Here is a 22701-nt window from a genome sequence, read left to right on the forward strand (position 1 = left end):
TCGCAATAAACATACGTGTGCATGTGTCTTTATAGCAGCATGATTTATAGTCCTTTGGGTATATACCCAGTAATGGGATGGCTGGGTCAAATGGTATTTCTAGTTCTAGATCCCTGAGGAATCACCACACTGACTTCCACAATGGTTGAACCAGTTTACAGTCCCATCAACAGTGTAAGTGTTCCTATTTCTCCACATCCTCTCCAGCACCTGTTGTTTCCTGACTTTTTAATGATTGCCATTCTAACTGGTGTGAGATGGTATCTCATTGTGGTTTTGATTTGCATTTCTCTGATGGCCAGTGATGATGAGCATTTTTTCATGTGTCTTTTGGCTGCATAAATGTCTTCTTTTGAGAAGTGTCTGTTCATATCCTTTGCTCACTTTTTGATGGGGTTTTTTTTCTTGTAAATTTGTTTGAGTTCATTGTAGATTCTGGATATTAGCCCTTTGTCAGATGAGTAGGTTGCGAAAATTTTCTCCCATTTTGTGGGTTGCCTGTTCACTCTGATGGTAGTTTCTTTTGCTGTGCAGAAGCTCTTGAGTTTAATTAGATCCCATTTGTCAATTATGGCTTTTGTTGCCATTGCTTTTGGTGTTTTAGACATGAAGTCCTTGCCCATGCTTATGTCCTGAATGGTAATGCCTAGGTTTTCTTCTAGGGTTTTTATGGTTTTAGGTCTAACATTTAAGTCTCTAATCCATCTTGAATTAATTTTTGTATAAGGTGTAAGGAAGGGATCCAGTTTCAGCTTTCTACATATGGCTAGCCAGTTTTCCCAGCACCATTTATTAAATAGGGAATCCTTTCCCCATTGCTTGTTTTTCTCAGGTTTGTCAAAGATCAGATAGTTGTAGATATGAGGTGTTATTTCTGAGGACTCTGTTCTGTTCCATTGATCTATATCTCTGTTTTGGTACCAGTACCATGCTGTTTTGGTTACTGTAGGCTTGTAGTATAGTTTGAAGTCAGGTAGGATGATGCCTCCAGCTTTGTTCTTTTGGCTTAGGATTGACTTGGTGATGCAGGCTCTTTTTTGGTTCCATATGAATTTTAAAGTAGTTTTTTCCAATTCTGTGAAGAAAGTCATTGGTAGCTTGATGGGGGTGGCATTGAATCTATAAATGACCTTGGGCAGTATGGCCATTTTCACGATATTGATTCTTCCTACCCATGAGCATGGGATGTTCTTCCATTTGTTTGTATCCTCTTTTATTTCACTGAGCAGTGGTTTATAGTTCTCCTTGAAGAGGTCCTTCACATCCCTTGTAAGTTGGATTCCTAAGTATTTTATTCTCTTTGAAGCAGTTGTGAATGGGAGTTCACTCATGATTTGGCTCTCTGTTTGTCTGTTATTGGTGTATAAGAATGTTTGTGATTTTTGTACATTGATTTTGTATCCTGAGACTTTGCTGAAGTTGGTTATCAGCTTAAGGAGATCTTGGGCTGAGACAGTGGGGTTTTCTAGATATATAATCATGTCATCTGCAAACAGGGACATTTGACTTCCTCTTTTCCTAATTGAATACCCTTTATTTATACATTTTTAAAAATGAAAAAAGTACAATTTCCTAACACACATCAGGAAATATATTGCCTCCAGTGAGGTAAGAGTGGTTGGAGAGAAGAACAGATGGAAGAGGCAAGGATGGGCCACCTGGTCTTTCCCTGGTCTGAACCTCATATCTCACTAGGTTGTCATCCTTGATGCTCAGACTTCACATGGAGGCTTCAGGACTCAGCCTGTGAAGTCAGAAAAAGTGGCTTCTTCCACATCCTATTCCCTGGAACACAGAAAGTTTTGCATAAAGTCTGCCTCAACACATCACCCCTCATGTCAATTCTTCCTCCACAGTTGAATCAAAGAGCAAAAACACATGAGCAGAGGCATATTAGTAAGAGCAAGGTTTTAATACACACAATTGGGAAAGATAAGGACTCATTGAGGAATATAGGCAAGGGGAAAAGTAACACCTGTAAATAGTAGTGGGCATCCTGTCAGTTCAAATATTAGAGAACTGGCTGGGGGCTTGGGGCAGCCAGGTTAACAGTCAAGCCAGGGAGAGCACAGCTGACACATGCTGGTTTCCTCTACCTTCCATAGGGGAATATCTCAAATACTCTATGGTTCCAAGTGGGCTTATCAGCCTCCTCATGTCCTCCAACACACATACAAACACACAGGTTTGGGGCCTCCAGCTTCTAAAGGGAGAGAGCAGCTTAAATTTAACTTAAAGAGACTGAGCCCCTTCCTCAAGGGGCAAAGTTCAAATTGAGCAGGTCTTATTTGTCTCTTATTTGTCCTGCATTGCACCATCTGTGTGTACCAGGTGGACCTCAGGTGTTCTTGGTGAATGGGGACCATAAGTGTGGCCACTCACAGCATTTGTGGTGCTGAACCCCATCACACCATTTGTTCATTGTCCAGGAGGCCTTGGGTGTTTGGCTGCCATGCCAGCACATGAAGGCCTCTCATTATAGCTATGGTGGTATTCACTGTAGATGCACCACCTGTGTCCAGATGGGCCAACCATGGACTGATGGAAAAAGGAAGCACAAGGGCCTCCGACAATGGAAATGAGTGTGCCTCCTCTTGGTGCAACACCTGGGTTCTGGAGTGGTGCATGCCAGATACTTGGCATGAAGGTAGAACAAGCAGAGATGTTGCTGGTGTTTGTAGCCACTACCCATGTGGTATGAGCAGGTGAGCCCCAGGCTACCTGACTAAATGGGGGAACAGACTGGTGCTGGTTGTTCTCCTCCATCCTGGTACAGCTTTCAATGTTCCTGATGTTGAACTGGGGCCTGAGGCAGACATGCTAACCCCTATGTTCTCACCATCTGTAGGGGTTCCAGGTCTCATAATCCCTAGTGGGACTAGAGTTGAATTGCCAACCAATGCAGTACTGTCCCCACTGCCAGGCATGCTAGTGGCAACTTTAAATATAGAAGACTTGGCTGTAGCAATGAGGAAAGCACTTGAGTTATTAACCATATGTGGCTGCACATTGACAGGCAGGCCAAATGTGGAATATGGTGATGTCACACCAGTGAGATCTGCTGCCATAATGCTGCCACTCACTGAGTGGCTGGGTTGCAGGAGACCTTAGGCTTATAACTGGTGCTGGGGTTGCTGGGTTTCCCAGAATAAAAGAATGGTCTGACTTATCCTGCCCATGGGAAGCCCCAAATATGAGCTGGGAGGTGGCTCCTGGACTTACAGCATGTGGAGAAGTTGCCATTGATCCCATGACTGACTGCAGGCAAACTGGTGGAGACATGGCTGAAGTAATGTTGCCACTGGGTTGGTTGTGAATACCCAGAACCAAGGAGCCCCAGGTAAGGCACAGTGCACTTCTTCCATGAGATAGTGGCAGACTGGAAGATGACAGCTTTTGAATAAGGGTAGTATCCACAGCACTGCTATCAATGGTAGGAAAAGATGATGATGTTGCAGAGGTGCTGCTTCCTAAAGTGGAGGTGTCTGGAGGTGTCATAATGGGATGGCTCAGAATAACAGGGATATTAGGGACACAGGCTTTTCCTGCTTCCCACTGGGGACCCTGAATGTGAGTGGAACAGTGGCTCCCAGACTTATAGTGTGGTTAGAAGTTGCCATTGGTCTCATGACTGGCTGTGCAGGCAAACTGGTGGAGATGTGGGCTGAGGCAATGCCCAAGTCAGGGGTGGGAGGAGGAGCTGGGACCTGGGAAGTGTAGGTGGCCAGGCACAGGGAGTATGAAGTCTCTGCAGGTGGGGAGGCAGCAGGGGTAGGCTGGAGGGTGCTGCAGTTTGGGTTGGCCAAATCAGGGGCTCCAAATTTGGGCTGAGGGGTGGCGCTGGGGAATATAAATGTAGCTGGGTGGATGTAGACTGAATCTTACCAGGGGGCCCCTGCTGTGCACGGCTATCTACTTGGGAAATTGGGAGAGCTCTCATCCTGGAGGTTGAGGAAGTTCTGAAAGTAACAGCCTTAGGAGGGGAAGTGGCGTCTCTGTTGATGGCCTGATGGTCTTAAGGAGGCTCCAATATCTGGTGGGCAGATGTGTTTGCTGTGATGGTGGAAATGACTGCTGTGGAAATCATCTGCTTGCTGGTGGTAACAGAGATCTGTGGAAGGGCCTGGAAGAAAGGTGGGAGAGGAAAGAGGAGGAGGGGAAAGCACACAGGGCTGGCTCTCTTCTGAAAGGAGGCTGGAAGGAGACAGGTGTGGGGCTAGAAGGTGTTGGGGGTCAGAAGTGAGAAATGCTGAAGCTACTCCAGAATGAGAAGAACCTCTTTTCTCATTAGGTAGAACCCCCAATATAGGGACAAAGTCAGTGGAAAAAAAAGACAGTGGGAAGTTAGGGATTTTGGATATTTTTGGTGAGGGGTCAGGTGGACAAACAGGCGGGGGGGTCTGGCAGCCATCTCAGCCAAGTCAAAGACGGACGGAGGAGCTGGGACCTGCGAAGTGTAGGTGGCCAGGGACAGGGAGTCTGAAGTCTCTTCAGGTGGGGAGACAGCAAGGGCAGGCTGAGTGGTGCTGCAGTTTACCTTGGCCTCCGTTTTATCCTCCAAAGCCTCCATTTTCTCCTTGAAGAAGTTTTCTCTTCTGTTTACACCCCATGCTCTTCTCCAAGTTGCCCAGGTATCCCTCAATGGGCAGGCACAGAAGCTCAGCAGGTGGAGAGAGCTCACCTCTATCCCACATCAATCGCAGCGTGGGGCCAGAGACAGCAGCGGTGGAATCCACATTTTCCTTTCACAGGGCCTGTTGCTGGCAGCTCTGTCGGGAGAAGAGCTCCATGATGCAAGAGCTGAAGGCTTCTTCTTTCCTGACATCTGCATCTCCTTCCTGGACATCAGCAAGCTTGGAGAGCTGGGCGGGTGGTCTTCATCCAGCACCTTCCGGGCCGCCTTCTCTGGCAGCAGGGAGCAGCCGGGGCCGGGGCCGGGACCACTGCTGGAGCCGGGTCAGGCTTCCCAAGAGGAAGGCAACTCCAGCAGGGCTGTGTGAGCTGGGGGCCTCATGGCCCTCCCAGAAGGAGCTACTCACTGACTGGAGACACCTGGGCCTTCTCTCTGTAAAGAGTTTTTCCGACAAGTAGGGGGTGGGCGTTTCCCTGCAGAGGCCCGGGCCTGCACCCAAAAGAGGTGAGGCCTCCCTGGTCTCCAGGGCCCTGGATGTGGATGACACTTCCCTCTGGCTACGGGAGTCCTTTTCTTGTCATCCTGCTCCTGGGTCTCTCCGTGATGCTCCTGCGTTACTGTTCTGGGCTCTTCTTTGGCCCTCCCCTCTGTCTCCTTCAGAAGCCTGGCTGGACCTGCTCAAGTGGTGAAGGCAGTGGGCGGGCGACCTTGCGGCCAGGAGGAGGGTCCTCAGGGACCCTGGGTGCGGCAGCCTCCGGGAGTTCCCAACAGGCGGCTCGGAGGCCATAGCCTGCAGGAACCCCAGAGGGTCGCCCTTGTAGTGCGGGAGAGGACAAGGGGTGCCGCACAAGCTGCCTGGAGATGAGGGCCTAGGAGGCGGCCGCGGGTTGAACAGGAATCAGGAAGGGCCTGGGTGTCCCGGGCAGGTGCGGAGGCCTTGAGGGTGAGGGGTGGGCCCTGGCCCGGGAGGCTGCAGCGAGACCAGGGAAGAAACATGTGAAGTAAATTGCCTGTCTCCAGTGAGTTGTGCGCCTGTGATACTGAGAAGAAGGACAGAAGCGGAAGTGACGCTCCTCCGTCATCCGCTCTTCGGTGGCCGGGCGCCCCCTGGTAGCTGAGACTCATCTCAGCCCCCTGGTAGCTGAGACATCCCCATGCGGATACTGACAGAGGAGGACACCAGGGAGCGTGGGCCCAGCAAAGGCTCCTAAAATAAGGTCAGCGAGAAAGGGCAAGGCCCCCTGCCGGGCCCAGCGAGACTCTCTAGCTCCGGGGACCCGGGGTTGTCCTGCTGCTGCGGAGGGTGAGTGGGCCTCTCTGTGAGGACTCTGCGGGAAGCGGGGCCTGATCCGCCAGAGCCCTTCTTGCCTGGCACCTGGCCTGGGCGCTGGCTTGATACCCAGTGGCCCTGTCTTGGCCGGCCCTGTCCTCTGGGTCACAGGGACAGAGCCTGCTGGAAGCCAAACACAGGGCCATCCAGATCCTGCCAGGCTCCCCCCGGGGCCTCTCCAGTCTCTCTGTGCTGCCTGGAGCCAGGCCTGCCTTCTCCATGGCCGCCCTGGCCGTTAGGGCCACCAGCTCCCCTGCGCAGGTTTCTAAGGAGAGGCCGTGGTGCCCTGACCTGACAGGATGCTGCCCCTACCACCTCCCTTCCTGGCAGGGTGTTGTCATTTCTTTTTACAAATTCCCTAAAACAACATTTAAGTCTGTGACCGTTCCTCAGTTGATTCAGGTGGCAGTGCCCCAGCCAGACTTTAAACCCAGGCTGATTCCACAGCTCACGCTCTGGCCTGTGTGGCTCCTTATCGTGGAGACATCGTGCTTTCTCATTCTTTCCTGTAGCCCGTAGGGTACTTAGCACGGTGGCATATGTGTAATAAACACATGCGCACCTAGGAGGAGGTCTTTACCTTAACTCACAAGTTGTCTGTGGCCCACACAGGCCTCCAGTCTTCTAAGAAGATGTAGGGCAGGGACCATCAATTGTCACACAGTGTCATGCCACATTTCTCTTCTAATGGAGACTTGCAGCCCAGATGTTCTTTTTGGTCTTGTGTGAAGAATCTAATATGTAAAGATTATATTCTAGATCCATTTTTGTCTACCCTGAAAGAAATTCACCAGTGGATATCCCACATGGATAAGAATCCAGTTTCTCTGGCCTTCCTGGAATATCTCTAGAAAGCAAATACATCATTTATTTGCCAGTTAATAGTGGAACAATGTATTGGATTAAAATATGATCAATACAATTTGATCATTATGAACATGCCTGCTGGGCCCACTCTTCACCACACATTATTGTCATGTAAATATCACTCTAGACCTTCTTACGACCAAGAGAAGATACATGCTTTTTAGTGACAGGACACGCAAAATGTGTGTTACTGTCCTAGGATCTGGAAGGTTCATCATGACAAGAAACATTTGGAAAATCCTACATGACTTTCTCTAGTTTGAACTTTGTTTCTCAGGCTTATTTCATTGGCATGTTTTTCTTTCTTGGGGCTGACGTGTATCAGACATATGACATGCAGAAGTTTCAGAACCAAGAACAATGATCTGTAAAACTATTTTTATATATTTTTTTCATTTTAAAACATCTACTTAAAATAACATTGGACATAATTAATATACTACAAAATTGGTTTTAGCCCTCTGCTCGTAAGATTCCTTTTATAGCATGTCAGAGCAAATTTGGAATTACATCCCCAACAAAGGCTAAGGTCAGTGGAGCACAAAAAGCTTTGCTAAGATCCAAATTCTGTTTGAAAAAAAAAAAAGGAGAAATATTATAAGCCCTTTCTAACATTTCCAGGGCAGAAATCATTTACAGATATGGCATTTAACCATAATTTCTTGTAATCATTTGGGGAGAGCTCAAATCAATCTGTTGATTTCCTTTGTTGGAACAAAAATTACAAGCTCGTACAAATTTTGGACAAAGATTTCACAGGAACTCTGAAAAAATGATGATTATATGTCAGACTCATTTGAAAACCATAAATGACAGTCATGTTATTTCCATTTTTTCCCAAAGAGGAAAAATTCATCAAGCATATAATGCATATTGGGGCTTCAGGACAATACAAAGAAATTTGGGCAAAGATATTCTACAAAAAAATTACCTCTTTATTTTTCTTGTCCAATGAGTAGAGGCACAATATACATTTTTTGAGATATAGAATATTCTCTTACTTGTCCTTGTGAGGTTAAATAGCATTAGATAGATGGCAAGTTGTTATTCTGAGATCATTGAGTTTGCAGAAGCAAACATGTTGAGATAAAATTTGTCAAAGTGATATATTTTCTAAAAAAATTTAATAATTAATAGAAATATTTTAATAATAACAGCAATTTATAGTTGCCAGGTGGGATTACCTTTAATTTGACAATTTTTAAAGCACTCATCTCCAGTCACATCAAATGAACCTGTGGCCAGCTTTGGATGAGATTGTGATAGTGACAATAAACCATAGCTGGCAACCTGAGTTCGAACACTCTCACTCTCTCTTTTCTTGTCTTGATCACGGAAAATGTAAGTTATAGAAAGTTAATGTGGGGACATACAGAGTCCTCTGGACTCTACTGGTCCACAGAGTGCATTACATGAACTTTTTTTCCCTAAAATACCTTTTGTCTCCTTGCCTTCAGTCACAACGCATTACTCTCCTGAGAACAAAAGTAATCTGAAAAAGGAATTTGAAGGAAAGAGACTATTCCAGTGAACAGTTTGAGAACTGCAGCCTCTGGTGTAAAATGAAGGAGTATAAAACAAAGGAATAACTTCAGTTTTTTTTCTTCCAATTTTAATTTTAGATTCAGGAGGTACAAATGCAGGTTTGTTACCTGGCTATATTGTGAGATGTTGAAGCTTAGGGTACAAATGACCCCATCACCAAAGTACTGATCATGGTACCCAAGAGTTAGATTTTCAACCCTCCTCCCTCCCTCTCCCTTCTAGGAGTCTCCAGTGTCTATCTGCTGCCATCTTTATATCCATGAGTACCCGATGTTTAGCTCCCACTTAAAAGTGAGAATATGCAGTATTTGGTTTACTGTTTCTGTGTTAATTTGCTTAAGATGATGACATCCAGCTGCACCCATGTTGCTGCAAAGGACATGATTTTGTTCTTTTTTATGGCTTTGTAGTATTCCATGGTGTATATGTAATGTATTTTCATTATCCAGTTCACCATTCATCAACACCTAGGTTGATTTCATTACTTTGCTATTGTGAATAGTGCTGCAATGAACATACATGTACATGTGTCTTTATAACAGAACAATTTATATTCCTTTGGGTATATACCTAGTGATGGGATTGCCAGGTCAAATGATATTTCTGTCTTTAGGTCTTTGAGGAATCACCACACTGTCTTCAACAATGGTTCAACTAATTTACATTCCCACTAACAGTGTATAAGCATTCCTTTCTCTCCACAACCTCATCACCATCTGTTTGGTTTTTGTCGTTGTTGTTGTTGTTTGACTGTTTAATACTACGCATTCTGACTGGTGTGAGATGGTATTTCATTGTGGTTTTGATTTGCACTTCTCTAATGATCAGTGATATTGAGCTTTCTTTCATATGCTTGTTGGCTGCACATATGTCTTCTTTTGAAAAGTATCTGTTCATATCCTTTGCCCACTTTTTAGTTTTTTTTTTTCTTATAACTTTCACTTCATTATAGATGCTGGATATTAGACCTTTGTTGGATGCATAGTTTGCAAAAGTTTTCTCCCATTCTGTAGGTTGTCTGCTTATTCTGCTGATCGTTTCTTATGCTGGGCAGAAGCTCTTTAGTTTAATTAGATCCCATTTGTCAATTTTTGCTTTTGTTGCCATTGGTTTTGGAATCTTTGTCATGAAATCTTTGCTTGTCCCTATATCCTGAATGGTATTATCTAGGTTGTTTTATAGGGTTTTTATAGTTTTGGGCTTTACATTTACATCTTTAATCCATCTTGAGTTAATTTTTGTATATGGTATAAGGAAGGGGTCAAGTTTCAATCTTCTTCATATGGCTAGCCAGTTATCCTAGCACCATTTATTGTATGGGCAGTCCTTTTTCCATTGTTTGTTTTTGTTCAAAAAAGTTGTAGCAGAGGGACTCCTTCCTCTCTTATTCTATGAGGTCTTCATCATGCTGATACCAAAAACTGGCAGAGATATAACACAAAAAAGAAAACTTCAGGCCAATATCCTTGATGAACATTGATGCAAAAATCCTTAATAAAATATTGGCAAACTGAATCCAGCAGCACATCAAAAAGCTTATCCACCATGATCAAGTAGGCTTTATCTCTGAGATGCAAGGTTGGTTCTACATACACAAATCAATAAACATGATTCATCACATACACCCATAACTAAAGACAAAAACCACATGATTATCTCAATAGAAGCAGAAAAAGCTTTCAATAAAATTCAACATTCACATTAAAAACTCTCAATAAACTAGGTATTGAAGGTACATACCTTAAAGTAATAAGAGCCATCTATGACAAACCCACAGACAACATCATACTTAATGGGCAAAAGCTGGAAGCCTTCCCCTTGAAAACTGGCACAAGACAAGGATGCCCTCTCTCACCACTTCTCTTCAAAATAGTATTAGAAGTCCTAGTCAGAGCAATCAGTCAAGAGAAAGAAATAAAGGCATCCAAATAGGAAGAGAGGAAGTCAGACTGTCCCTGTTTGCAGACAACATGATCCTATATCTACAAAACTCTATAGTCTCAACCCAAAAGCTCCTTCAGCTGATAAACAACTTCGCAAAGTCTCAGGATACAAAATCATGTGCAAAAATGACTAGAATTCCTATACACCAATAACAGTCAAGCTGAGAGCCCAATCGGGAATGAATTTCCATTAACAGTTGCCACAACAAGAATAAAATACCTAGGAATACAGCTAACTAGGGAGGTGAAAGATCTCTACAAGGAAAACTACAAACCACTCTTCAAAGAAATCAGAGAAGACACAAGCAAGTGGAAAAACTTTCCATGTTCATAGATAGGAAGAATCAATATCCTTACAATGGCCATACTGCCTGAAGCAATTCATAGATTCAATGCTATTACTATTAAACTATCATTGAGATTCTTCACAGAACTAGGAAAAACTATTTTAAATTTCATGTAGAACCAAAAAAGAGCTTGAATAACCAAGGTAATCCTAAGCAAAAAGAACAAAGCTGGAGGCATCACACAACCCTGACTTCAAACTATACTATAAGGCTACAGTAACCAAAATAGCGTTGTACTCTTACATAATTTTCAAGAATCAACTGTCCATGTGAAAAGTGTTTAGATACTGCCATGAAAATTTGTTCTGTGCCTTGGTCTTTAATGTGTGATGGAGTGTTTTGACCTTGATGGTTTGAAAATAGATTAGGCCAGGCAGGTTTGTGCAATAAACTGATGAAGCCTGGGGAAAGGTTTAATACTTGCTGTATTCGTTTCCTGTGCATGTTGTAGCAAATAACCACAAACTTCATGACATAAAACAACTGAAATTTGTTATCTTACTGTTCTGAAGGCCCAAAGATGGAAATCAAAGTGTCAGCGGGGCCATATTCTCTACAGATGCTGTAGGATAGAATCCATTCCTTGCCTCTTTTAGCTTCTGGTAGTTGTGGTGTCCTTGGCTTGTTGCCACATTACTTCCACCTCTGTCTTCATATCACCTTCCCCTTTGTATGTTCATAAGTTCTTCTCTCAGTCTATCTCAAATTTTCTTCTCTGCTTCTCTTATAAGGACATTTGTCATTTAGGGCCCTTCCAGATAATACAGGATGGAAAACTCATCTCAAGATCCTCAACTTAATTATATCTATGAAAACATTTTTTTTTCCAAATGAAGTCACATTCACAGGTTCTAGGAATTAGGACATGGACATATTCTTGGTGGACCACCATTCAACTCATTTTACCAGCCATAAGATAACTTTGATTTTGGCTGATGACTGCAGTCTACAGCATAGGAGCGTGGCTGTTTCTGAAGAAGTGCAGGTAGCTGAGAGAATGAGTGAAACAGAATGAAGAAGAGACCAGGAGAATCCTTATTGTACAGAGACTTGGCGCTGGACTTTAAGGTGTTTAAGAGTCTGTTGGGCAAGAAAATCTTGGGCAGCTGCCTGCCTTAGCTTACTTTTCAGGCAAAGCTTTTCCTAAGTAGGCTTGACTGAGAGACAGAGTCAGTTGTAGGGAAATCAGGACTTGTTGGCATTGACACATGTGGCTTGCTGTAGGCTTGAGTGACTCCCTTTACCAGGTAGACTCAAGCTAATCTTGAACCTGTTCATTACATGAGAGAAAAATGTTCTCTAAAAAGCAGCTTTATTTGTTCCATATGATTCAATAGCAGGAGGCAGTGAAAACAGCTATTTTGGTATAGGACTGTAAACTTGACACACCAGAGGCTGCAGATGCAATATTATTAGATAGAACCCATAATCAGTTCAGTACTAAAGTGTAAGCAAGAGAGTGATCAAAAAGGAAGTATAATTGAAGACTGAAAGACAAATTCATGGTGTTAAATTAACCTCATGCTAAAAGAATCTTCCAACTTCTAAGTTCACAGGTCAAAAATTTCAAGTAAGTGACATAAACTGATAGACCTCCTAGTGAGGCCAAAACCAAACTGACTTTATCTTTCTCTCAAATGCCATTGAGTTCCTGCTACGTTCTTTGACCACATTCTATACTGGATTCTTGGAACAAAATCTTGCCTAGTTTAATTGCTCCAAGGGCTGGGAGTTGGCTCACTTTCTAAATTTCTTGGTACTGGGGCTAATGCTATTAAATATTATTAACTATTTGGACTCTTTAAAAACATGGTTTATGAGAGACGTGCATTAAACTGATAAGACATCTGAGACCCTGGAAGACCTACACTCACATCAGTGAGAGACAGCCAAGTAGCAAGTATTAAAGGAGATCTCAGTCCCACTGAGGTACAGACAACCCTGCCACTGAGAATGAACCAAATAAGACACTTGGGAGGCTTATTTATGGACCTTTCAAATTTTTGACGTTTAACCCACAATGACAAGGAAATTTGATTTCAAACTTGGACTTTATCACTTTAGGACCTTAATTTGTAAGATGGTTTAATATATGCCCTTTAATTTCTCCCTGAAGAGTTTGATAATGGGAAGGGTTTACTTTTAAATATGGACGTCGATATCACCCTTAAATTATATTATTTAAATAACTATGTATATATTTCATCTTAATTTGTCATTTAACCTCTTTGTCATATTTCTGTAGCTAGATGTATGTTAGGGTGGGTAATAGAATAGAAAGTTGATTTTAATCATTGGATATTAATAGCCTTGGAGTTGATTTAATTAATGCATTTTTTTCACCCATTTCAGAGACTTCTGGGACAAAAATCTAGGTTGCCTACCAGAAGTCCCAGGGAGTTACCCACATGAGTAGCCTCATGAAAATGGGAGCAGGGATATTCTGATGAACCTCTGATCCTTTCTCCTGAAGGGGTTAGCCATGCTCTATTGACTATGAGCTTAAAGGCATAGTTCAAAGGATTAAAATAATTAAGAGCAGTAGAGTATTAGTGACAGATTTTTATTTTTATTCCTAATGTTGTTTCCATGAGAAGGGAATTTCATTAGTATACTTCTGACCACTGGTGGTTGGTGAAATGCCCTGTCTAACTGGATACTTGGAAAGAATAACTGGCCATGCTTTGTTTAGCCCTTTCTTTTCTTAATCTTGGGAGGCAGCCTGCCCATAGACACAAATGCTATAAGCATTTATCTTTCATGCCACATAGGCATAAGTCTTATATAGGCATGCTTCTCTCACATGGGCTTGCCTAGAACCAACTAGCTGCAAGAATGGGAAAGTCTGTACAATTCTGGGGTTCAGTTAGCCAATTCATTTGGCTGGCTCATTAAACCATGTTTCCAACATGAGCTTTATCGATAAGAAGGTGAGAGCAGGGCTAGTTATAATGTTTGGGGCCTAGTGAAAAATGAAAATGCAGGGTACCTTGTACAAAAGGCAAGGAAAAAGTACTGTAAAAGGTATTTTCCCTGGGTGGAATAGTGTCCCCCCAAATTCATATTCACCTGGAACTTGAATGTAACTTACGATGAGGTCATACTGGATTAGGTTACTTCAAAGCCAATGATCAGTATTCTTATAAGAAAAAATATTTAGAAACACACATACAAACAGAGAGAGAAGATGGTCATGTGGTGATGAAGGCAGAGACTGAAGTAACACAGATAGGCTACCAAGGAAGGGCAGGGATTGTTGACAACCACCAGAAAGTAAAAGAGGCAAGGGACGATTATTCTTTAGAGCCTTTGAAGAGAACATGACCCTGCTAATACCTTAGTTTTTAGACTTTTCGCCTCCAGAGCTTTAAAATGATAATTTTCTCTTGTTTTAAGTCACACAGTGTGTGGTACGGTCACCCCTCTGTATCCACAGGTTCTGCATCTGGGGATTCAACCAACATCAAATCTAAAATAACAATACAACAATAAAAAATAATACAAATCAGAAAACAATACAGTATAACAGCTATTTACATTACATTTACATTGTATTAGGTATTACAATTAATCAAGGTGAGTTAAAGTATAAGGGAAAATGTGTGTTGGTTACATAGATACTATGCCACTTACATAAGAGACTTGAGTATCCCTGCATTTTGGTATTTGTAGGGGTGCTGGAACCAATTTCCCACAGATATAGAAAGGCAACTGAGTTTTGCTATGGCAGACCTAGAAAAGTAATACAGCATTAAAAGATAAAGGGCGAGGCATAGTGGCTTGCACCTGTAATCTCAGCTACTTGGAAAGCTAAGGCAGGAGGATTGCTTGAACCCAGGAGTTCTAGACCAGCCTGGGTGACATAGTGAGACTCCATATCTAAAAAACCTTTTAAAAAAATTAGCCAGATGTCATGGCATGTGCCTGCAGTCCTAGCTACTCAGGAGTCTGATGAGAGGGAATTTCTTGAGCCCAGGAATTTGAGACTGCAGTGAGCCATGATCATGCCACTGCACTCCAGCCTGGTTGACAGAGCAATAAGCTGTCTCTAAAATAAATAAATAAATAAAATATAATAAATAAATAAATAAAGCTTTTTCCTTTCTTCTGTGGTCTTTTAACTTCCATGGGCTTTTTTATTTCGTATTTAATATGTTTCTAAGTAAATACAAATTCAAATTTAAAATTATTAGTGTGGATTTTACCATTCCTCTTTATATCAAGCAATGCTAGTTTTACATGTAAATATAAGAATAGTTATCCGATGTGCAAAATTACCAAGAAATCACAGAATCCCTATTTTGTTGCTTGTATATGTATACAAGTTTCTTTTGTTTTTAACCATAACAGTGAAAATGCTCTACAAACGAACTCAACTGTTTTCATCTTGTTTCTTGATATGTACACATTCTACCAAAACTGTCTACCTCAGCTTACTGATGAGTAAAGAAGGACTAAAAGGGAAAGCAACTATGGGTTGCTCTCTCTTCCCCTTTCTGTCATCAATTTCAGAATAAGTGGTTGGCTAATACTGGAAAACAACATGAGTAAGAAAGAATATGATGGAGAATGTGGCTTCTTGGAGCTGTCAACACCTTCACTTAGTCATAGATGACTGGTTGACCCTTAGCTCCTCTGAGAAATTTTCTACAGGGGATTTTGAGCCTTAGATTTACTACAGTTAAGGGTTTAGATGCTGCAATTAAGGATTTTAATAGAAGAGTAATCTAGTCTGCTCTAAAACAAAGTTTAGACTAATGCAGGTGGCTGCATCAGTCTCATCCTCCTTGAGCCATTGAATGCCCTGCCCCAACTAAATTATAAACTTCTTGTAGTCAGGACTAGGTTTTATAGCTGTTTTTCTCTTAATACCTAACTATGCCCAGAATAGAAGATGCCTTCTATGAACATTTGTCGATTTAATTTTTTTTTTTTTTTTTTTTTTTGACACGGAGTCTCGCTCTGTCACCCAGGCTGGAGTGCAGTGGCACAATCTCGGCTCACTGCGACCTCCACCTCCCTGGTTCAAGTGATTTTTCTGTCTCAGCCTCCCGAGTAGCGGGACTACAGGCACATGCCACCATGCCCAGCTAATTTTTGTATTTTTAGTAGAAATGGGGTTTCACCATATTGGCCAGGCTGGTCTCAAACTCCTGACCTCATGATCCACCTGCCTCAGCCTCCCAAAATGCTTGGATTACAGGCGTGAGCCACCGCGCCTGTCCTGTCAATATAATTTTAAATAACATAAGAACATGCATGTACTCATTTCTCTCTGGGAAATGAGGATAAATTCCACAACATTCAAACATAAAACCCTTAAATTCCCTGAACCTAAAGATGTACAAATAGTTAGCATACCTTTCCTCTCACTGCACCATACTCTAAGATGGTTCCATCAATGGTCATTAATTGTTCTAAAGTGCAGAGAAATAACGACCAAAAGAAATTGCTGATCAAAAGAACTTTCACCAAATAAAGACTCAAAGTCAAAAAGTCAAATTAATGCAGGATTTATGACTATTATATATTATAAAGAATATTGATGAGAAACATCGCAGTGCTGATTGCTATTATCATCTTTTCACTTTCCATTAGAGTTGTTTATATTATTTTTATTGGATTTTATTCAAGTTATTAAGGTTTTTATTATATTCAAATTTTAAAAATCTCTTGAAATGCTAACACAAAGAAAAATGAGTCAGAACATGAAAAATGTTTTAGACAAGTTGACAACATATATTCTTTGTTCATTTTTCTTTTTTAGAAAAATTTCATCCTATTCACACCTACATGTACAAGACAGTGAATAAAATATAACAAATCACCCTATAGAGATGAAAAATAAGAGACACGTTGGTTCTGGAAACTCTTCTGTATTATACCTGGTATCTCAGTGTATTTGGCAAATAAAAGCATCTGGAAATATTCTTTAAATTTTTCTGTTTTATGATTTGGTTGATAATCTCATAATACAAAGTCATTTTGAAACACTTAGAGAAATATATTATTTTATTTTAACATTTGGTATTTGAGTATTCCTATCTGTTTTCTCTATTTTTTTCATTGCCCTATAGTGATCTTTTAGGATAACCTCCCACTCCTCCCACCTACATACTTGCTACACTCTACATGCCCACACATATGCCAAACAGTTTTTTGGTGACAGATTAACATGAATTTGGTTGAGCTTGAAAGGCTTTAAAATATATAGCTTTTACACTTCAATATTTTTAACATGCTTTTTGGAAGTAATCCTAGTTTGAGCCCAAGTGCCATTAGCTATAAAATGCATTTCAAATATGCCTTTTGGTATGCGTGTTAAAATGGGGAGGTCATATTACTGGGAGTCTATTTACATGGACAACTGGAAATCAATCAGGGAAATAATTTATTATAACATAGTCGGACACAATTGATCAATGTAACAGAATAGAGATCCTATAAATAGATCCACACATATAGGAACAACTGACTTGCACCAAAGGTACAAAAACAATTCAGTAGAGTAAATGTAGTCTTTTGACAAATCCTGCTGGACACCTGTAGAGTATGGGTAAGGTGCATAAATAGCCATTCCAAAAAAAATGAATTTTGATCACTACCTCTTACTATATAAGGCTTAATTCAAAATAGATCAAAAACCAAAATGTAAAACATAAATCTATAAAATCTGTTTTTTGTTGTTGTTGTTGTTTTTCAGACAGAGTCTTGCTCTATCATCTAGGCTGGAGTCCAGTGACATGATCTTAGCTCACTGAAACCTTTGCCTCCTGGGTTCAAGCAATTCTCCTGCCTCAGCTTCCCAAGTAGCTGGGACTACAGGTGTGTGCCACCACATCTGGCTAATTTTTGTGTGTGTGTATTTTTAGTAGAGATGGGGTTTCACGATGTTGGCCAGGCTGGCCTTGAACTCCTGGCCTCAAGTGATCTGCCTGACTCGGCCTCCAAAAGTGCTGGGATTACAGTCATGAGCCACCATGCCTGGCCAAATCTATAAAATTTCTAGATGAACACATATAGAAACTCTTTGTGATCTTGAGTTAGCCAAATATTTCCAAGAGGCAACACCAAAAACAAGATCTATAAAGGAAAAAATGTTAGATTTCATAAAAAATTTTTAAATGACTGCTCTTTGAAAGACATTAGTGAAAGAATGAAAAAATGAAGCACAGATTGGGAGAAAATATTTGCAAATCATATATCTGAAAAAATTTTATCTATACCATATAAAGACCTCTCAAAACTCAGTAACGTAAAAATTAAAAAAAAAAAAGTAGGAAAAAAATTTGAAGAGACTTTCCCAGGAAAGACACGTAAATGGCAGATAAGCACATGAAAATTCGCTCATCATGATCATTAATTAAATGAAGATGAAAACCATAAGGAAATACCACCATATACCCATTGAAGAGCTACACTTAAAAAGTCTGGCTGTACCAATTATTGGTGAGGAAGAACAGTAACTGGAACTCTTCTACACTGCTAGTGGTACAATCACTTCAGAAAACAGTTTGGCAGTTTATTTAAAAGTTAAACATATATCTATCATATGATCTCACCTTTCTATTATTCCTTTTATGTTTATACAAAGCCTTGTACATGAATGTGCATAGCAGCTTTGTTTTTAATAGCTGAAAACTATAACCCAAACATTCATCAACAGGAAAATCAAGCAAATTGTGGTGGACCCATACAATGGAATACTACTGAACAACAAAAAGGAATAGACTATTGATGCATACAGAAATATACATTATTCTCAAAATAATTATGCTTTGTGAAGATAGCCAGACAGAGTCTGTACTGTATGAATGTATTTATATACATTTCTGGGAAAGGACAACACGTCCATAGTGATGGAAAGATCAGCGCTGACCTTGGCATGTGGAGGGACAAAATGGGGAAAGGTACAAGAGAAGACATATGAAGGGCATAAGAAAACTTTTGTGGGTGACAGATTGTACATTTTCTTGATTGTGTTAATGGTTTCATGGGTATATACATATATCAAAAGTTATCAAATTGTAGACTTTAAATATGTGCGATTTATTGTATGTCAATTATATTTTAATAAAATGTATATTTTTAAGTTGGGCATAGAAGTGTGTTTCAACAGAAACATACCAGTTGAGAGTAGAAAAGTCAAGTCCAGTATGGTGCCCGTTAGTTGAATTTTCCTGTACTTTATTTCCCTAGAAATATATACCCAGATTCTTTTGAGAGATGGGGCTGTTAATAAAGTGGAATAAAGCAATATTCATTAATGGTATCTCAGCAACAGTTTCTTATGACCCTCTAACAACATGTCACCCAAAAATGGGAAAATTAAATGCATTCCACATCTACTCAGTACATCTTACAGCTTCATTGCATTGAGCACTTGAAGATCATAGCTCTACTGTAGCCCATTAAAGGCTCTAGTGCAAGCTTGTCCACCTCACAGCCCATGGGCCACATGTGGCCCAGGATGATTTTGAATGTGGCTTAATACAAATTTGTAAACTTTCTTACAACATTTTGGATTTTTTTCACAATTTTTTTTTAAGCTCATCAGCTATCATTTGTGTTAGTGTATTTTATATGTGGCCCAAGACAATTCTTCTTACAGTGTGGCCCAGGGAAGCCAAAAGATCGAACACCCCTGCTCTAGTACATGTCTCTTGGAGCAGTGATACCCAGTGGCAGTGGTGGCATATGATGATAAATGATTTGACTGTATCTGCTGATGACTAGTGAGATGTCTTATAGTTTTGTGCACATGGAGACTGTGCAACCACACCTGGAGAAGAGGAGCAAGAAAACCAGAAGTTCCCATGGAAATGGAGAGAATTTTGTTGGTATTACTTTAGTAAACATGGTTTATACACATAAATCATCATTTTCACAGATAAATGCATTTCTAGTGATTGTAGGATATAAAGTGCTTAAATGAGCCCTAAATGATTGCCCCCAAATTTCTTGGACATGTGACGCTTCACTGGATTGAGTGAAGATGAATTATTAACCACTAGCAGAAGGGCAACAGGTATAATGTGCTCTCATATTTTTATTTCTCAAGAGACATTTTCTTAATTTGTTATGTTTAATTGATATTTCCAGTTATTCCAAAAAGAGAAATGTAAAAGTGCCTTCATTCTCAAATAATTAGGAGATTAGGAAACCATACTGGTAATCCTAAACCTCATATTTGAAGTGCTTCCAGATTTAAGCCTTTTGAAGTGGAATGTTTTCTCAATTGCTTTTAAAACAAATTATTGTTATTTAATCTTCTTTGAATCACAGTGCTCCTACAGGGGATGAATATGCCAAAATAGATAAGAACATCTATTTTGAAAGGGCTTTCTATTTCAAGTTTAATAGTCTCCCAAAGTTTATATAACAGAGTCCCAAGCTGTTGCAAAGGTTTGACAGGCATGTTTCTCTGCAATTCTGGGATTTATGTCAGTTAGCTTTGCAGATAAAGCAAATAAAACAGACTGAATTCCTAAATAACCAGTGATGCCAGTTTTTATTAATATTCTTAGTGGTGGCAAATACTCTTTCTTGCTGTTCTGGTTTAGCATTCCTCATTTCATTTTTTTTTTTTCTTCTTTGGGGAATACCTGACCAACTGTAAGACAAATCAAGCTTATTTTTAGTCATTAGAACTTGAATTACCCCTTTCCTCTTTTTTGATTCCACAATAACACTGGCTTCACTTTGGCATATTTAAGATATGTTCATTTGGTAATACCAGACTGCGTCTTAAGGAAGTGCATATACTAAGGGCAATTACGTGTGCAATAAGCTTCGGCTAGTTAGACACTTGCATCCAATCATTTTACATATTTTTATTGGTGACTCTTCAAAGATTTGCTAACATGATTAACTTTCACTGAGTAGGATGGCTGGCTGCCTAAATTATTCACCTGATAATCCTGATTCTTGTCAATGTAGTGAAGGTACTTAGAGGCCCAACACCAGGTTGACCCCACCTGCCTGAGAGCCTCCAAACTCTACTGCATGAAGCCAGTGTTGAGCTGGCACCTGAGAAAGAGATGCATAGATTCCCAGTGAGCGATGGGGTGGCAGGGAGTGTTGTGGCTGCAAAGTACTATGCTCCTCACTGAAGCATGTCTTAATGTTCAGTGTCAGATATCAGTTATTCTGACCATTCACACCACACGATTCCTCATTCATGTGTTAAGTGATTTGCCTGTGGATAGGCCCCAAATCTTCCAGAACTCTTTCTTAAAGTAAGCATATATAGTAGTGGTGTTGTCTCCTAGAAAATAATATTAAATGGGGACAGGCAAATAAATAGTTGACATAAAACCTGCAGCTAAGCTTTAAAATATGGGTGAGGAACTGCTGGACACTTCTTTACAGAATATGTTTTCAAACTGGCTCAAGGAATATGACGCTTTTACTTAAATTTGAATTATTTTTAGGCAAATGCCAAATTGCATGATATCTTACAGATTCAATTTTTGAAATTACTTACACTTAGTCCCCTGCCCCTGCCATTGACATGTTTTACTAGCCCCTAAAATTACTGTTTGGTCTCTAATAATCCTCATGCAACAATAGCTTACCTGCAAATAGATTACCATGAGAGTTCTGGGGATCTGTTGTTCTTGGCTTCTTTATTAGTATTGTTTATAATCGTTTTCACCAATGCATAGGGAGGAGCTTAGAGTAGCAGTTAGAGAACCTGATTCTCTGACTTCTTAGCTATGTGAATCACTACATGTTTCTGGAATTTAGTTTTCTCATTTATAAAATGAGATAAGGATATCAGGCCTGTCTACTACATAGGATTGCTTTGAAAGTCAAATGAAACAATGCATTTACTGTAGGGTAAATGCACCTGATAGCGATAAATTACGCATAGCCTTAGAATGACCCTGCTTGGCAGATGCACCTGAATGTGTATTCTGAGCTAGGGAATTTGAGATTGGCCAATCCAGAGATATGTTCCTTTCCTATGAGGAATGTCTAAGCTCCTGTCCTGTCCTATCCTGTCCAGTCCCATGGAACACAGGCTGGACATGGGAGTGTGTTTTGGGTTAAATGAAGGTTGACAGGTGGAGGTCGTTAAGGGGAGGATGTTAACTGAAAATGCTATAAAAACTGCATGCTGTTTGCTAGCAGTTGCAGTTTTTCTGCCCAGCTTGCTGTCACTGGGCTGTGCAGTTATCTTGTCCAGCCCACCACCTCTGGACTCTCTCCCTGTATGTAAACCCCTAATAAAATTCTATGTCTTGGTTGCTGGCTCTGGGTCTCCTCTGCCTCTTGAGCCTGGTGCCTTCCCTTCAGTACAACACTTAAATATCTTGAAAGTTGTCATGTGCTATATGAATACACAGCATCAGTACTACTATTTATTACTATTGTTTTTATTCCTATTTCTACCACATTGTGAATAATAACACTGTGTGAGGTAGTATCCAGTAAATTCTCATCATTGTCAGTGAGTCTGATCCATGTTGCACAATAGTTTATATATCTATTTTCTGTTTTGAGGGCAGCTTCCAGTTGAATATTTATTAATACCCAGAAATAACTATGGAATAAAGCCTCATTAGAGAATGAAAGAGGGAAATATTTCAAATGGACAAAGAAACAAAATGTTTAAAATGCATAAATTGTATATTCCTGCTGGAGAAATTATACATTTAGATTCTCTATTTATATCAGACTATAGTATTGTAAGAGATTAAGTCATTTGATATATTTATTGTGATTTCAAAACTCAAAGGGATTGACTATTTGTTAGAGGAAGATGAAGTACATATTGGTTAGAACCCTTTGTGAGGTTTTATCTGTGAGAATCATAACATGGCTCAAACCCCGTGGACACTCAAAATCTCCGCTAACATTTTTTGTTAGAAGTAAATAACTTAGACTACCAGCTTTCTGGAATTCTGTACCTGAAATTTCTGAGCAGCTTGATATTCTAGTTTATCCCTGAAGGGCATTGTTAGTGACTCCACTATAAAAAAAAGTGCAGAGATAATATATGTGTCTCTATAGTTTGCATGCTGAGTAATG

At 40.5% G+C, this 22701-nt stretch overlaps 1 long non-coding RNA gene across 2 annotated transcripts in view; it reads left to right on the forward strand.

Moving 5' to 3' along the window:
- The first annotated feature begins 5717 nt into the window (after positions 1-5717).
- The window catches only part of LOC129047887 (uncharacterized), a 109100-nt gene continuing 92116 nt past the window's right edge, over positions 5718-22701 (forward strand). The window contains exons 1-2 of one of the 2 annotated variants that reach the window (XR_008509748.2): positions 5724-5936; positions 16433-16602. This is a non-coding gene — a long non-coding RNA (uncharacterized LOC129047887). Of the gene's footprint in view, positions 5937-16432; positions 16603-22701 lie in introns of those variants that run through there. The other variant, XR_008509749.2, reaches the window with a different exon arrangement.

The sequence above is a fragment of the Pongo abelii genome, chromosome 13 (genome assembly GCF_028885655.2).
Source record: "Pongo abelii isolate AG06213 chromosome 13, NHGRI_mPonAbe1-v2.0_pri, whole genome shotgun sequence".
NCBI classification, from domain to species: domain Eukaryota; kingdom Metazoa; phylum Chordata; class Mammalia; order Primates; family Hominidae; genus Pongo; species Pongo abelii.